The 18,841-nt window shown below is 36.4% G+C and overlaps 1 pseudogene; it reads left to right on the top strand.

Moving 5' to 3' along the window:
* Window positions 1-15,702: 15,702 nt before the first annotated feature.
* On the top strand, window positions 15,703-18,793 carry LOC132610820 (1-aminocyclopropane-1-carboxylate oxidase homolog; annotated as a pseudogene).
* Window positions 18,794-18,841: the final 48 nt, after the last annotated feature.

Raw genomic sequence — 18,841 nt, 5'->3', positions numbered from 1 at the left:
CACTTGTCTTTAATTTTTGTCCCTGAAAATACTGATCTTTAATTTTTGTCTTTCTCTTAAAAAGGTGACCAAAAATATTCAAGGTTTCGAGTTCAAATTTTTGCTTAGTCAAAATAAAAAAAATTACAAGGCAAGGCTTCACGAAAAGTTTGATTCTGCCTTAAGATCAAAAAAAAAAAAAAAAAACTTTTACTTTGTTGGATTTCTACAAAAGGTAGGCCTTAAGCCTAACTTTTGCCCGAATATGCCTACTTTTGCAACGAAATTTTGCCTTGCGATTTATTTATTTTTTACTTTGCCTGAGTCGAATCTAGAATCTCAATGTATTTTAAGCGAAAGGCAAAAATTAAAGACCAACAATTTGAGGGACAAAATTAAAGACCACCCCGAATAAGGACAATAATGCAAATTCCCGTAATAAACTAATAGTTGGGTCAAATCTTGTAAATAGTAGTGGCTATTGGGCTTAATTTCCCTATATTTTAAGGAATTTTCACTTGGTGTAACTTCTTTTAAGAGGTAATTATTGATAATAACTATCTTTTAATTTATTTATATTTAGTAGCTATAGTGATTTTATAAATTACCATTTGTACCTACACCAAAATACATAAAGTTGCAGTGGCTAAAGTGGTTATTGAGCGAGGCTCTCACACTGCCCGCCCAGGTTCGAACTTGGCCAATAACATTTCTTTTCTCACATATTTTTCCTAGCTTCATCTCCTTGTATGGGTAATGGGAGAGTCTCGCCCAAATACACAAAATACATGCGAAAATACACATAAGTTTGCCATATTTTAAGGCCCTTTTGATTAAAAACTGAAAAGAAGTAAAGAATCGCATAGGTCAAAGCCCAAGATTTGATTTTACTCTCTCCGAATTAAAAAGAGTATCCACTTATTATGTTTTTTCCTTCAAAAGAGTGTTCACTTACCTAATCAATAAACAATTAATCTTATTCTTCCAAAATTGTTCTTATTAAGTGTTAAGTGATCAAATCTCAATATTTATATAATTAAGGATAGTTTAGTCAAATTATCTATATTTACCTAGAAATCAGTATTTTCTTAAGGAGTGCACAATTGGCTAAATGGATACTATTTTTTATCTGGATGGAGTAATAAAAGTTACTCTCTCATCCCATATTAGGTGTGCACATTACTAAAAATATTCATCCCAAAATACTTGTCCATTTACAAAACCAAGATAGAATTAATTAGAGTTTTCATATTTTGAACTTAACATTAATTGTTTTTTTTAAAGTAACCAATGTTGATTTAGAGTACAATTTATCAGAGAGATAAGAGTAATGTTGTAAAAGTATACATTTATTTATGATTTCTTAAAGAATGTGTAAAGAAAAAAGTAGACAAGTAATATGAGCCGGAGGGATTAAGAAGGAGAGGTCACATTTCAGGTCTTATTAAGTACTCCTTGCAGTCTGTTTTAGTTGTCGTGCTTATAAAAAATAATTGGTCCAAAAATAATTATCATTTCAAAAAAATCAAGATATAATCAGGTAATTTTTTATTTATTTTACTCTTAATATTAATCGTTTTTGCAAGTAATAAACATAGATTACTTAGCATAGAAAACCTAAATGTGAAGAGCCTACACATTGTTATGGTAATTAGATTAGCTCAACCTTGTTTTTATAAATATTTACTACTTATTAACAATATACATAAGAGTATAATAAAAGTTCTTCTTATTAATTCTTTCTCCGGTCCATTTTAGTTGTCGTTCTTACTAATAGATGGTCCAAAATTGTTATTATTTTCAAAAATCAAGATATAATTAGTTATTAGTTTTCATCTTTACCCTTATTTAATAAATGTAGAGAGATATTAATGTGGTGAAAAAAAAGAGTAATATTAAATAGAGATCAAAGAATAAATAAAAATAATTTAGGGTGTGTTTGGTATGGAGGAAAACCTTTCCCAGAAAATATTTTTCAATTTTCCTATGTTTGATTGGTCAAAATATTTTGAAAAATATTTTCTCTAGGAAAATAAATTCCTTAAATATAAAAAAAAATGATTTTTCTAATGAAGTAGGAAAAACAGTTCAGTAAGTGACGTTCTAAGTTCATTGTCTCCTTCTCACCTACCAAACTCCCCCAACCCCCATCTCTTGACCATCCCACCCCCTTCACCCTTGAACCCCCACTCCACACCCTATGCCACCGTATCGTGTTTTGTTAGATTACCATATAAATGCTATTGGATTAGTATATTTTTTGCTTGCTTACCAAAAAATAAAACATAAATAAGAAGTCCATTTATTTTTCGATAAAATATTTTTCATAAAAAATATTTTCGTTCGTACAAAACACACCCTTAATCAAATTATTCTATTAGCTAATATTGTTCGTGCAAGAAAAAAATATGACAAGTAAAATGGATCGGACGGAGTAATGTCAAATCAAGACAGCTAAGGATGAGAATCATTAAAAGAAGCTTGAAAAAAACAAAAAAAGGAAAATATGAAGTTGTTGATCCTTATTTCTCCATCTCAGTGTGAATGGAGGCTAAGGATAAGGATGAAATACCTTAAAAAATCAAGCTGCTCATGCCCAAGCTTCAAAAGAAATCAAATATCAAAGTGCTAAATTGAGTAAGAATCTTCAAGGTATGATTTTTCTTCAAGAAAGGTAATTTCAGACCCCAACTCTCATTTATTGTGTATAAATAAATACACCTGTAGAAGCTAATATTGAGTAGACATTGCTACTGTAAGTGTATGACATTAAAGTAAACTTAAAACTGGATCTTGTAAAAGAGATGATGAATAGTAATCTAGGTTTAAATAATGATTTGGGTAATTGTTCTAATGACTTGGGAAGTACCATGTGTTGACACCCAATTTTGTCCCGCCTCTCCTCCGAAATACCTATTTATGCTTCTAATATTTTTGGAAAATAAAAAATATATACATTATGTTTTACTATAATTATTAGCCTTTTATCAATACCGGCATTGCATTATTCTATTACAGTTACCAGCTATCCTCATCATCATTTATCATTTATCACTTATTATTATTATTATTATTATTATTATTATTTATTACTATTATTATAATTCACAATTTTCTATCATTTCGACATTTTACCAGCTTACGCACACGCATCGCATTTATCTTTGCATAATTAAATAATAGTATTTATTTTACTGTGGATTTTCGAAATATTATTGCACGGCTATTACAACGCCATTTTTTTTATCTGAGCATTAATGATTGCATATTTTATATAAATAATATTTTAATACAAATTATTTAAATAGGCCTTTATTTTCCCAATCAACTCATATTATTTTCGGACCAATTCACAAAACCAGTCCACATTTTAATTTATGTGGCCACATTTTAATTCACCCCAGCCCATCCTTTTAATTTTGGCCAGCCCATTCACTTAATAACAGTCCAAAAGAAATTAAACCAGCCCATTATCCATTAACCCGATCCAACCCAAAAAAGGGACCCGACCCGTTTTCTTAATTAATTGAAAACGGGTAGGGTTCCTATCCCCTTCATTTTCCCTTTCCCATTTTTCCGCCGCGCTCCCCCCTTCTCTCTCTTCCCTTCGTCTCTCTTCTCTCCTCTCCACCATGCCGCTCCCCCCCACTTCTGTTTGTCTCCCCCACGCTTCTGCCACCCCACGTTCTCCTGTCCCCCCGCTCCTCTCTCTCTTCTTCGCAACAAACCCTAGAATCTCCCTATAAATAATCGTTTCTAAGTCATTAAAGGGGGGATTTTTGGAGAGGTGGAACGCGGATGACAAATTTGTTTTAGCCATAGAAACTTTTTAAAGATCAAAGTCGAAAACCCCAAAGAATCTGGAGTTTCGTTTTATTTTTTCTGGTCACGAAATCCCCCCACGAATTTAAGTTTTCCAGTCGCCTTAAAGGAGAAGAACAACCTTCTTTTTTCGCTCTAAAAACATTCCTTGATTTTCAGTTGAGATACTAAATCATCTTTTATTTTGGCCCTTGTTACCGTGGCGGGTCTGAGTGGATTCAAGCTTAGATTTCATAGTAATCGAGTGTAGATTGGAGACCTTCACCTCACTTCGCTGCACCCGAAGAAGGTAAATCCCCTCTCTTAGCTATTCCTGTTTGTTTAAATTGTCGCTTATACTGTTTATGATATGTGTTTAGTTTTAGTGCTAATGATAGGCTTGATTAGGATAGTTATATTGTTTGTTAGTTAAACCAGAATTGTATACATTAAAATTAGTTGGGTCTAATCGTATTTTATCATTTGTAAAGTTTAGTCATGTTTAAGGGCATTTAATTCCTGCTTATTTGTTAGCTGGGGCCCATGTTTAGCCTGGATTCAATATGTTGAGTAATCAGTTCGATCGATGTTACACCTATTTCAACTTCTGACAACATGTTTAATTAGTCTAGGATCATGTATCTTTACGCATTAGTTTGGAGGTGATGCTCCTTTGTATATGAATAAATTTAAGAAACTGTTAAACCTTCGATCCACTTATCGGAACGGGTCTTCATTTAACTGAAGTGCAGAACTGTAGAACGTTGTTGATGCTGAGTAAAATGTTGTTTTTCATTTCTTTTAATAAATACTCTCATGTTGTTTCTCTGCGTTATTGGATTGGCTCATGGCCTACAATACAATAGAGGTACTTTAAAGGGGCTTAGCTCATTTTTATGTATTGATTGAGATTACTGCTATACGTGTCTGGATGATTCAGGGTATATTTGAAAATAAAATATGTCTTCATATATGAAGAATGGTCATTTATGCCTTCGTATGCCTCTTTGTCTGCGCAATACTGGTTGGTATGCCAACATGCATAAGTATGCGATTCAGCTTGCTTATTTTAAAGCAAATGGCACTGTTGGTTTGAGCATTTGTTTGAAAGCCCAGAATGGCATGAATCCTTTTTTCTGTAAAGTAGGCATAGTATGCTTTAGCCCTGTTTTCTCACCATTGTGTGAATTGAACATATATGGAGCTTAGATGTAACTTTAGATTGCAACATTATCATGAGTATATCAAGAGTGTATGTATGTTTGATTAAATGTTCAATCCTATACTTAGCATAATTTGATGAACATGTTAGTTCCTTTTCTACTAGGTCGTGAAATGTTTACTCCCTGCTTAAGCGAGCCCAATGAGATGTCTAGAACAAATTGTTTATGGTGTGCGTAAGCATTTCCTGGTCTGGCTATCTTTAAACCAACTGTAGAATAGGAAATGTTTTTAACTAAGTCATTCTTGTAAGCTATTTGATGAAGTTGAGATGGCTCATTGCCCCCGCGGAAGGTAAATGCAACTTCATTTCTGCTCTCTTTCTTGGATGAAATTGTTGAGATTGTTTTCAAGAAAATCATGTTTTAGATATTTTATTTTCTGTCTGAGATTTAACTTGTGAACATGTAACGTTCGTTGCAGTATTTTCAGGTATTATAAGGAATCACGTTTTATAAATTAGCTTTGTTAATAAAATCTAGCATTAAGTTAATATCTCGAGTGTCATTTTTTTTTAATTCTTTAAAACGTTAAAAATCTGACTTTATCTTAGCATTTTGTCTCTGAGCAGTTGACATAACTTCATTGGTTGAGGTCCCAAAGCAATGTTAAACCTCATAAGTCTCAAGTCAGACAAACCATTTTGGGTCATTTCATTAATTAACTGTCCATAGACAACATGGAGATATTCCCAGCCCTGGTGTTGGAAACTGAACTGAAAGGATCATATATTTGAGGCTTCAGATAAACCTTTGGCTTATTAGTACATAAAAGTTATACTTCTGATGTTTGTTTCATGTTTCCTACTTATTACATCAATTCATACGGTGGAATTTACTGCTTGTTTTCCTGGGTATAATGGGTAGTGGGCCAATCTATTTTGTTGCCATGTATCCCTTAATATTATTTCAATGTTATTTCTGTTTATGCACATTTTTACAACATATATATATATATATATATATATATATATATATATATATATATATATATATATAATATTTGTGATGTCCATTGTTGTGGTGGGTCGTGCTTGAAGAAAGCTTCAAATGGAATAAGATTTATTTTATACTGATCTGGTAGTTGGTGTGTTTTCAGTTTATTTTTTATCCTTTGACAATGCCTATATAGGATTCTTTACGTGTCGAATGACTTGGCACGATTGCTCTTTCTTATTTCTTCTTTATATGACTGAATGGCTATAGTTTGTAGGGAGTATAGGTTCACATATACAAAGTATATTCAACTCTGTGCACCTATCCTGACATGTGTATGATAGTATGTCTAATGTATATTGAAAGTATCATCCTAGACAGTCAATTCTACCATTAAGTATTGAGGATGTTAGAATTCCTTTCTCTATTCGATGGACCTCTGTTCAAAATGCGGAATATGACTTTGATGGGCTTAAGTTATTCAGTAATGTGAAACAAGTCATATGGGCTTCAGTTGTTTTTCTTTATCGTTGTCTCATTTGAGCTTGCACATTTTCTCTAATTGTCTTATTATTGCGTTATGTGCTAATTCAATTTGCATACTTAGTTTCTTTACTTATGTCCTAATCCGTTATTATATACTAATTTTTTTTCTTTCGTTTTATGCATGACCATCGCATACGAGTCATACGAGTCCGAGGGACTCGTTCTTCTTCCACATCCGGTGTTGGGCTAAAAGCCCAACGAAATCCGCTTGAGTCATTCTCCATCAGTCCATCCGCGACAGCATATAAAAATTATTATTGGGCCAAAGCCCATATAGCAGCAGTAGACTGCAGCCCTACAGTGGAAGTTACTGGGCCGAAGCCCAATAGCAGGAACAGTCCGCAGTAGTTGGGCCAGGAAAATGGGCCAGATCCATTCAATTTTCTTTCCCTCTATCTTATTTTACTGTTGTATACTTTTATTTGCTTTGTATGACTAACCTAGATGAACCTTAGTAAAATTAGAAGGTTTAGTTTAGCAATGGGTAATTAGTTTAAATAAAACCAATAATGAATCCCATAAGTTTCATTTTCTTCTCTACACATTAAAATTATTCATAGAATCTATAATATTTGTTTCCAGAATAATTGATGGCATAAATTCATATTTTTTATTTTCAAAACACCACTATTATATATAAAATATAAATTCAAGCATATTTCTGTAAATAACTCTTCAAATTTGGAATCTATCACCCATCGTTTTAACAAAACCAACGGAAAGGAAGGAAATTTATGTCTCTTTTCCATCATATTTTTTTGAAAAAAAAAATAAAGCCTTTCTACATAACCATATTGACACAATACAAGTTTTATTTAAGATTCACATTATTTATTTTGTATCTTTGTTTATACTCTTAAATCGTGAAAATAAAAGAATTATTAATATCTCGCCATTTGAGTTGTTTCAAATATTTATTAAAACATTGCACAAAACCTGTGTTTTCTTCTATTTATATATTCTATGCAAATCTTATTTTCGAAAGCATTATTACTTAGAGCTTTAGCAATTTTTATAAGTTTTATTCGAAATGACATTTAAAATCTTCTTTTATGCAAATCATTATATTTTCTCTAAAGCAACACTTTATATTTTCTTTAAAACTTTAGCATTATCTATAAGCTATTTTCGTTAATTTTAAATATTATATTTACATCTTTGACTTCAATTAATTAACCTAAGTTGGTCGGATAACCGTAGTTAACGGATTCTAAAGGATGCCTAACCCCTTCCCTTTAGGATAATATAGAGCTCTTACCTGGAATCACATTAGTTAAGCAGACTATTAATTGAGGTTTAGTTTTAACTTTGCCTTAGTTAACCTCTAGGTGTCCTAATTCACCTTTAAAATTAATTAGGTGGCGACTCCTCAAATAAAATAAACAGGAATCACCAATACGTCATACTCCTAAATCGACCCGGTTAAAATGGGGTGTGACACCATGTATTATTACATTTAAACGACTTGAAATGTGGAATTTGAGGAGTGAATGGGGATTTGAATTGAAAAAGGGCATCTTTTCAACTTATGGAACTCTAAATGAGTTTGAGTTGAATTTCATTGAATTCAAATTGATAAAAAAACGGTTACAATTGTGTAGATTGAATTGAGTTGGACTCGTTGAGCCTTGTCGTGCTTAGTTGGAGGGCTAAGACGAGGTAAGTTAAGACGAATCTTCCTTTGCGGATTTTTAACGAATTCCATGAATTCTAAAGTTGTTCAAAAAGAAATGCTTTAAATGTTGGTTTGAGTTCGTTGGAGCAAGCAGGCCTAACTTCCATGCTTTTAACATTATATGGGACTTTGCGCTATCTTATATTGCATTGTGATCATTTTATGACTTTTATTCGAATGATAGTACTTTAAACTGTATTTTTCCACTTGGTTTGAATCAAATAACTACCGCAAAATGAGAGATGGAATCATGGAGAATTCATGGAATTAGAGCAATAGTAGTTCATAAGCATTTTGTGTTTCATGATTGAAACTCGTGGAAATCAAGGTATGAGTATACATGGATTACGTGATGAGTTTATGATGTTCGGAATGATATACATGAAAGGAATTACGAAGCTTCATCATATAAAGTACAATAGCATTAAGGCTTTTCATGAACTAGGGCATAACTCTACTTTTGATGAGAATTTCATGGTAATCGTGGAAGAATGTGGGGTGCGAAAGAACAACGATGTTTCCACACGTAGAGAGTTAGCCTTACATACCATTAATCGCTCCAGTTCTAACCAACTAAACCGATTCTTTGACGAAGAACACCAAAACCGTTGATTTGAGCTCTTGGAAAGGATTTACCTTGGAAATCCTATGTTTTGGATGATGATTCATGTAATGAGTGTTAGAATCGATTGGTAATTGTTAGAATGATCTTACCTTGACGTGGGAGGATGAGAGGATATTTGTGGGGTCCATTCCCATAAATGAAAAGGAAAAAAAAAGAGAAGTCTAGATTTCAAAACAAGTTTTGGCCAAAAGTTGGATTTGGTTCGTGGGTTTTAGTTTTGCAATGCAAATGTCAAGTTGTAGGAACAGCTTGCAAGGAAACTAATCCTTTTGATTGGTTGAAGTTTTGGCTACTTTTCCTATAAATAGAAGCCATCGGCTTCTCATTCAAACACACCAAACAAAAGAGAGCAAGAAGAGTGAGGCATTCATAGATAGGGAAATAGTTTGTGAGGAAAAATTGAGAGTGTGAGCGATATTGTAGTGAGGTGGGAAAATCAAAAGAGGGTTATTTCTTTTGAGTGTGTAGTAGTCTTTGGAGTATTTTACTCAGACGTACAAAGTGTAAAATCCTTGCTCTGGTGATAAGTTGCACCTCTCGGCCTGTGGTTTTTCCCTTATTCAGAAGGGTTTCCAGGTAAAAATCTTAGTGTCATTATCGCTCGTTTTATTCTTGTTGATTACCGTATCTCCATGCTACATTATTTATTCCGTTATTAATACCGTGATTATTATTTCTGTGGTGGACTAGTTCCCAACGAAAGAAACTGCTGCTTAGGGCTTTAGAACGAAGTCTAGAAAGTGCAAATCCGAATAAAACGCTCAAGGGTTGTATTTATAGACCCAGGGCAGAAGTCCCACTGGCTCGCATCACGAGCTCCAAGGTAAGCACCTTGGTCGCATTGAGGCTCGTGTCGCGAGCTCCATTGCGAGCAAGGGCCTCGCGTTGCGAGCTCCCTCTGTGTCCGACACTTAGAATCTTTTCTAGCTCATTTGGTTCAATGGTTCAATCCTTAGCCCGGGAGTATGAGGTGTTACACTTGTGCATTGACTTGAGAATGACAACATTTTGTAAAACTTGGAATTGATTGATAATTTGATATGAAGGCAGCAGTCCTTCCTTGACCTTTCCCTCTATATTTCGTCTTTCTTCTTTCTTTTGATAATAAAATATGTACATAATTTATTTCATAAAATAAAGGTTAAATCTGTAGGCATAAAATTCTTTTTCCCTAATTTCTGCCCTTTGATTTTCTCTTCTTCGCACCTATTATTCTCAGTATAGATTCAGTAGTCTGAATAATTTGTGTTTCCATATCATTAATTGAAATAATAATTAACACAATATATCAACTAGTAAAACTTTACTTTTTATTTTCCTTTTTTTCCTTTGGGGAGGAACACAATGTTAGGATTTGAATCCCAAATCCGACCTTTGTAAGCAGGTTCCCAGGAAAGATTGGAGGGTCACAGCTGGACCACTTAAATACCAACCTCCTTAGACAGAACCTACTTACGCCGTGATGTAAGCGAAGAATAAATAGCACACACACAGATTTATAGTGGTTCACCCTCAATGTGAGAGCTACGTCCACGTTGCTGCTGCAGATCTTATTAAAGAAGAAATATTACAAGTGTTTACAACACTCAACCTCACAACCCCAATCCCAATTACACTCAAGAATTTTACCACAGAAAATTCTCTCAAAGACCTTCTCTTACTTAGGCCTTTCACTAAGAGTATTTCTCTTAGATTTTTCTCTCTCTTTGGGATGTGTTGTCTTCTTCAATTTGGTGTGTTTTACAAATGAACCATAAGCTACCTATTTATAGGAATGAATTTCCTATGATGAGGTAAGCGCTTACATCACGACTATCATGAGGTAAGCGCTTACATCACGACTATGTGAACAAAAGAATTGACTTGTTTGGCCAATTCCACACCCAACAAATCTCCCACTTGAAGACTAATTTTAATTTGTCTTCACACTTTGATCGATGCAGCAGCTCTTTCCTAGTTTCATACTTCGTGCAGGCCAACTGAAGCTGAGCATAGCTTCAGTTTGTCTATCGTCACTGCCTTTGTCAGCATGTCTGCTGGATTCTGACTCCCTGCGATCTTCTCAAGCACTAGCGCTCCATCTTCCAAAGCTGATCTAATGAAATGGTACCGGAGTTGTATGTGCTTCGTTCGAGCATGGTAGACCGGGTTCTTTGCCAAATGAATGGCACTTTGGCTATCACAATATAGCACACTTCCCTCGTGGTCCTGATCCAATTCCCGCAGAAAAGATTGTAGCCACATCATTTCCTTTGTGGCCTCCGTCACAGCAACGTACTCAGCCTCACAACTAGAGAGAGCTACTATCTTTTGCAACTTGGAAACCCAAGAGATTGCAGTACCTCCGAAGGTGTAAACATACCCGGATGTGCTCTTTCTGCTATCAATATCACCACCGTTGTCAGCATCAACATACCCTTGCAATCTTGTTTTTTATTTTCGGAAATACAGAGCTGAACTCGAGCTGCCTTTCAGATATCTGAATATCCACTTCACAGCCTCCCAGTGTTGCTTTCCCGGATTGCTCATAAATCGGCTGACAACTCCCACTGCATGTGCAATGTCTGGCCTTGTACATATCATTGCATACATAAGACTACCGATTGCAGATGCATAAGGTATCTTGTCCATCTGCTTCTTCTCATCCTCGGTTGTCGGCGACTGATCCTTTGACAACCGAAAGTGTCCAGCCAAGGGAGTGCTGACTGGCTTGGCATCATGCATGTTAAACCTTTTGATAACTTTCCTCACATATTCTTCTTGTGAGAGTTTGATGCCCTCCTTGCTTCGGTCGATTCTCATCCCAAGGATTTGCTTTGCAGCTCCCAAATCCTTCATTGCAAACTCTTCCGATAACCCTTTTTTCAACCGATCAATCTCCCGTAGGTTTGCTCCTACGATTAGCATGTCGTCGACATAGAGTAGCAGTATCATGTACGAGTTTTCAAATTTTTTGAAGTAACAGCAGTGATCTGCCTCGCACCTTGAAAAATCAGCTTTCTTCATAAAGCTGTCAAACTTTAAATACCACTGTCTTGGAGCCTGTTTTAGTCCGTACAGACTCTTTTGAAGTTTGCACACCAGATTCTCCTTTCCTTTGATTTTGAATCCCTCCGGCTGTCGCATGTAGATTTCCTCGTCTAGATCACCGTGAAGAAATGCAGTTTTCACGTCCATCTGTTGCAGATGTAGATTTTCCTTTGCTACCAGCCCAAGAACAGTTCTGATAGTCACCATCTTGACTACGGGAGAGAAGATCTCCGTATAGTCAATGCCTTCTTTCTGTTAAAATCCCTTTGCAACCAGCCTTGCTTTATAACGCTTGCTTCCATTGGGTTCTTCCTTTATCCGATAAACCCATTTGTTTTGTAATGCCTTTTTATCCTTTGGCAACTCGGATAATTCCCATGTATGATTTGCCGATAGTGAATCCATTTCATCCTTCATTGCCAGCTCCCACTTAGTCGATTCATCGACTTGCATTGCTTCTTCATAACATTCCGGCTCCCCTCTATCAGTGAGTAGAATGTAGTTGAGGGATGGAGAGTACCTGTGAAGCGGCTTCCTGATCCTGGATGATCTACGCAGCTCTGTGATTGGCGTCTGTTCATTTGTTTCAGAATCAGCACTTTCATCAGCACCTTCTCGGATTGTTTGTTCCTCTGCCTCGGTTGTACCTGGCTGCGGCTCAGGTGCCGGAAAGTCCCTCAAATCGACTATTTCCGATTCCTTGTCCTGACATTCTGAATTCTTTTGCAGCTTGTCTTTGTACAGTACCTCTTCGTTAAAGACAACATTCCTGCTTCGGATGATCTTCCGATTTTGTTCATCCCAAAATCGGTACCCAAGCTCGGTGTCACCATAGCCAATAAAGTAACACTTCTTTGATTTTGGATCAAGCTTGCTTCTAGCCGTATCATCATTATGAACATATGATAAGCAACCGAACACTTTCAGAAATGAAAGATTTACCTTCTTGCCACTCCAGACTTCTTCTGGAATTCTGAAATCCAAGGGAACTGACGGTCCTCGGTTAATTAAGAAGGCCGCGGTATTGACTGCATCTGCCCAGAATGTCTTGGGCAGTCCAGAGTGTATTCTCATACTCCGAGCACGCTCGTTCAACGTTCGGTTCATTCTTTCGGCTACTCCATTCTGTTGCGGCGTTCCAGGAATAGTCTTCATCATCTTGATCCCATTATCGGCACAGTACCGTTTGAAATCACCATCAGTGTATTCTCCGCCGTTGTCGGACCTCAAACACTTCAACTTGAGGTTTGTTTCATTCTCGACCATGGCTTTCCATCTTTTGAATACACTAAACACATCGGATTTATTTTTCATAAAATAAACCCATACCTTCCTGGTTGAATCATCAATGAAGGTCACGTAGTAGTGTGATCCTCCAAGGGAGGGTACAGTGGTAGGTCCCCACACGTCTGTGTGCACCAATTCCAGCTTTTCGACCTTCAACTCTCTGCCTGCACTTGAGAAGCTTACTCGCTTTTGTTTTCCGAGAATGCAGCTCTCACACGTATGAAGGTCCACCGTCTTCAGCTCCGGAATTAAGCCATTTGTCACCAACAGCTTCATCCCCTTCTGGCTGATATGCCCAAGCCGACAATGCCACAAATCTGTCTTCTTTGTGTTGTCAACCACAGCAACAGTATCACGACAGCTAGTCGTCATGTAGAGAGTGCCAATCTTCTTTCCTCGGCCAACTACCATAGCACCTTTCGCCACCTTCCAAGACCCATTACCAAAATTGAGATCATATCCCTCATCATCAAGCTGACCTACTGAGATCAGGTTTCGCATCAGCTTTGGAACATGTCTAACTTTTGTAATCTTCCACGAGGATCCATTTGACATCTTCAAATTAATGTCTCCCGTGCCAACAACATCTAGCGGCTCTCCATCGGCTAAATAAACTATGCCGAGATTCCCAGCCACGTAGTTTGTCATTATATCATGATGTGGGGTGGTATGAAAGGACGCTCCTGAGTCAAGCACCCAAGAGTCTATAGGGCTGTCAACCGATAGCAACAACGCATCGCCAATGTCTTCCGTAGCAGCGTTGATTCCAGCCCCCTTGTTGTCCTCCTTCTTTGGCGCCCTGCAGTTCTTCTTGAAGTGACCTGGTTTTCCACAGTTCCAACACTCATGTGTTCGTCCTGGTCTGGATTGACCCCTGCCATTCCTTGACTTCGATCTGCCCCTATTTCGGTTGTAGTTTCTGTCATAATTTCTGCTTCTGTTTTCAACATTAAAAGCAGAACTCGTCGATGCCTCTCCCGAATCTGTCCTGCGCACCTCCTCAGCAAGGATACGATCCCTAACATCGTTGAACTTTAGTTTGTCACTGCCGACAGAATTACTAACCGCTGCTCTCATTGGCTCCCAACTATTTGGTAGGGATGCCAACAAAATTAGAGCTTGTACTTCATCATCGAAGTCAATTTTTACAGATGACAATTGATTTACAATGGTATTGAATTCATTTACGTGTGCAGCAACATGAGCATTTTCCATCATCGTTAGATGAAATAGTTTCTTCATGAGAAATACCTTATTATTTGCCGAAGGTTTCTCATACATGTCAGACAATACCTTCATCATATCTGCGGTGGTCTTCTCTTTTGCCACGTTGTGAGCAACGTTCTTCGACAGCGTCAGCCGAATGACTCCCAGAACTTGTCTGTCGAGGAGATTCCAATCTGCTTGCTTCATCTCCTCTGGTTTCGGACTCAGAGGTTCATGAAGCTTTCTGCCATATAAATAATCTTCAATTTGCATTCTCCAGAACGCAAAGTCTGTACCATCGAATTTACCGATGCCGTGCATCGTACCATCTTCGCCTCCCATCGTTTCTAAATCACAACACAACCTGTTGCTTTGATACCGGTTGTTAGGATTTGAATCCCAAATCCGACCTTTGTAAGCAGGTTCCCAGGAAAGATTGGAGGGTCACAGCTGGACCACTTAAATACCAACCTCCTTAGACAGAACCTACTTACGCCGTGATGTAAGCGAAGAATAAATAGCACACACACAGATTTATAGTGGTTCACCCTCAATGTGAGAGTTACGTCCACGTTGCTGCTGCAGATCTTATTAAAGAAGAAATATTACAAGTGTTTACAACACTCAACCTCACAACCCCAATCCCAATTACACTCAAGAATTTTACCACAGAAAATTCTCTCAAAGACCTTCTCTTACTTAGGCCTTTCACTAAGAGTATTTCTCTTAGATTTTTCTCTCTCTTTGGGATGTGTTGTCTTCTTCAATTTGGTGTGTTTTACAAATGAACCATAAGCTACCTATTTATAGGAATGAATTTCCTATGATGAGGTAAGCGCTTACATCACGACTATCATGAGGTAAGCGCTTACATCACGACTATGTGAACAAAAGAATTGACTTGTTTGGCCAATTCCACACCCAACACACAAAGGAGATTTCTTTCTTATACTCCATCCGTTCCTTTTTACTTGGCCCCTGTTGACTTGGCACTCCCCTTAAAAATATATTTATTAGGGATTGTTTTACTAAATTATCCTTATTAATTATGCATTAAAAAAATATAAGCTTGACTCCCTTTATGTAGTTACTGAATGATAAGGTAACACTGAAAGAAAATAACAAATATCTTGATTTGCTAAAATAGACAAGTAAAAAGGAAAATTTATTTTTAGTATTAGGGACAAGTAAAAAGGAACGGTGGGAGTAGTTCAGAACAGAAAAAGAAGAAGAAGGCTTGAATGGATAGCTAACACTTGATCCTTGGAAAATAAGTTCACTTAATGAAGGAAATTACTTCAATTTGTAAATTCAAAGTGAAAGCTACTTAACACACAAATCCCTTTCACTTTGATTTTTCTTTTTTTGAAAAGAAAAATCAAAGTGAAAGGGATTTGTGTGTTAAGTAGCTTTCATTTGAAATTTCCACAAGGACTTGGAAAACGACAATATTACCACCTATCACTTAATGAACTGGTTATGCTTAATTTGCTATGGATTCTGAGTTTGATTTTGATTGTTTGAATAAATTCTAGTCTAAGGAAAGGTGAATTTCCTTGAGCTAATGGATTTTCAAAATGGGAAAGTGATCTTAGCAGTTAGGAATACTAAGAAAATTAATTTAACATTTCCTTTTTGGTTGGAGTAACAAGTGAACTTATTATGGTTGATGAGATTAAAAGTTAGGAGAGAAGTTCGATATTAGTTTGAAATTAAGAGGTTTGGAAAAGCCATGTCTCTCTTCATAGATGATGTAGGTCCAGTTGTTAGAAATAATTCTAAATATCATGTCTATTCAGGTCTCACAAAAGTTCAGAAGAAATCGGTCATACTTTGTCATATGACTTAAGAGTCTGTTTGGATTGACTTATTTTTTATGCTTTTGAGTCAAAAGTAGCGTTTGGGTAAAACAAAAAAAATGCTTTTAAGCACTTGTTTTAAAGCCAAAATGACAAAAATAAGCCAAAAGTCATAAGCTAGAATTCCTAACTTATGGCTTTTGGCTTATAAGTCAAAAGCCATAAGCCCATGCAAATGGGCTCTTAGTCGTGTCTAATTTGAAGAATAATACGAAACTCCCTACCAGAACGTCCCTCTGATTGGGACTTACGACTTTAAGCAAGATATAGGACAACCTAGTAAACAGTATGTTAGAGATAATTTTTATGTGTTAAATGAAACATATCCAATTTTGTGGATATAACTTAAAATCCATTAAGAAATATATTTGTCGACTAAGTTTGTGTTACAAAATCATATATTGAGATCATCATCTACACCATCAACTAGTGAAACTTTACCTTTCTATATTTTCTTTTTGGGTGCAATGCTAAAAAATGGTTTTTTTTATTTTAGTGCAAAAAGTAGAGAAAAGAGTTGAATAAAAGATATTTCACAACTAGCCCAAGATCCACTGCATTTAGAGTTTAGAATATTTTCACTAAAAGAGTAATATCAAATGGAAAAGATTTGTGTATTGTAGCTTTCTTTTGAAATTTCCATGGCAAAGACTTGTGCATTGACTTGAGAAAACAACATAATGTCCATTCATCAATCATAGTAGTATTTTTTTACATGGTCATTCAAGGAGGAGCATTGCAAATAATTGAGGAGTAGATGCCCATTACTTTCATTATAAAACACACTTGAAGAAGGAAGAAAAATAAGAAAAGTAGTTCCTCTCTCTTTCTACCAGTTCTTGTTTATATTTAGGTATACATTGCTTTTATTTTGTAAAATCGCCCTCATTTTGAAAATCCTCCATAGGTTACAATTTTTTGCTGTAAAATTAATCAACCCTTTAAAGTTTATACCTCAGAACTCTACTTGTTTATAAGATCAGAGCAAAAAAAAATGTCAGTCTCTAGCACAGAGGATATTCAGGCCAGAGTTAAGGAAAGCTATGACAAAATGAGTGAGTTAAAAGCCTTTGATGATACAAAGGCTGGTGTCAAAGGGCTTGTTGACGCTGGAATCACTAAGGTACCTCAAATAGTCATTCTACCACCAAAAAACAGGGTGGAATCCTCGGATACATGTGAAACGCAGTTCACTTTGCCAGTGATAGACCTTGAGGGCATCGATGAGGACCCAATCAAGCATAAAGAGATTGTGAACGAAGTTCGAGATGCATCGGAGACATGGGGTTTCTTCCAAGTGGTTAATCATGGCATTCCAACATGCAGCCTGGAAGAAATGTTGCAAGGAACATGATAGTTTTTGAGCAAGATATCGAGGTTAAGAAACATTATTACACTCGAGATATCACGGAAAAGGTGGTTCTTGCCTGCAATTTTGATTTGTATAGCCCTTCTGTTCCAGCTGCAAATAGGAGAGACTTACTTTTCTGTTTAATGGCTCCTCATCCTCCCCGTCCAGAAGAATTTCCAACAGCATGCAGGTATGTTCTTGTAAAGATATGGCACTAGGGCCTGACTCAAACCAATAAGCTAGCTAGCTTATGAGAGGAGGTTTGCCCAAGTCTATATAAGGAGACCACTAGTACATTTCCCAACCAATGTGAGACTTAACCCACTATGACACTCCCCGCATGCTCAGACCGCTAATTAGAGCATGGACGACATAAGATGGGGGCCTAAACAGGGACTAACTTAACTCTAATACTATGTAAAGACCCCCCCCCCCCCCACTCCCAGACTGCCAACTGGAGCGTGGACAACATGATGTCAGAGCTATCTACGCTCCGGCTTGAGGGGAAGTGTTGCAGAATGAACATAGTCCATATAGCTAAGCAATTATGTAGGGATACAAACAATAGGATATCTTTTGATTCTTTCCTTATTTAGCTTTCCTTAGTTAGAGCTTATTGTGTTTGTATATATACTTCTTACATAATGGAATAATACACAAGTTATTCTCCATACCTTATGTATGACAGCTCTGAACGTGAATTAGAAAACCAACCATTTTCATTAAATTTCTTTACCTAGTTACTAAGTATATATTATGTTGTGTTATGCCTACTGAATAAAAATTAGCTCCACGACTACAATTAGCAAAGATGATGAAATTTATTGTCCTGTTCTGCTTATCTGCCTTTTGTAAGCTAGCTATATCATCTAATATTCTCATCTTCTTTTTCGGGTTGGGTGGTGGGGGTGGGGGGAGAGGACTGGCAGTGAGTTCAGACAGTGACCAAAGAAAGGGACTAAATTAACTCATCTCTTTTGTTTTCTTCTACTACAAATAGCTAGTTTGTTGATTTGAACTATTGATGCTGACAATTGTGGTCCAAATTTCAAATGTCCAATAGTCTAAGTTAGTGGCTCTTTGACATTAACTCTAACCACTATGAGGTATGATCAAATATCTAAATGTTCTCTTCTTCTTGTCTTTCCTCATCTTGAGAAATCTTCCACATCTTAGAAATATCTGCAGTAAAACTCATCAACCCTTAAACCCTTGATCGCCTGTTATATTTTTATGGACAAGCAAGGTAGATTTTTGCATAGAGAAGTAGAATTTTACTACCCCATGCTTCCCATTAGGCTCTAAGTGACCAACAGGAACTGTTGT

This window comes from Lycium barbarum, chromosome 9 (genome assembly GCF_019175385.1).
Source record: "Lycium barbarum isolate Lr01 chromosome 9, ASM1917538v2, whole genome shotgun sequence".
Classification (NCBI taxonomy): domain Eukaryota; kingdom Viridiplantae; phylum Streptophyta; class Magnoliopsida; order Solanales; family Solanaceae; genus Lycium; species Lycium barbarum.
The sequence above is the reverse complement of the archived record's forward strand: the minus strand, read 5'-3'. Positions and strand labels throughout refer to the sequence as shown.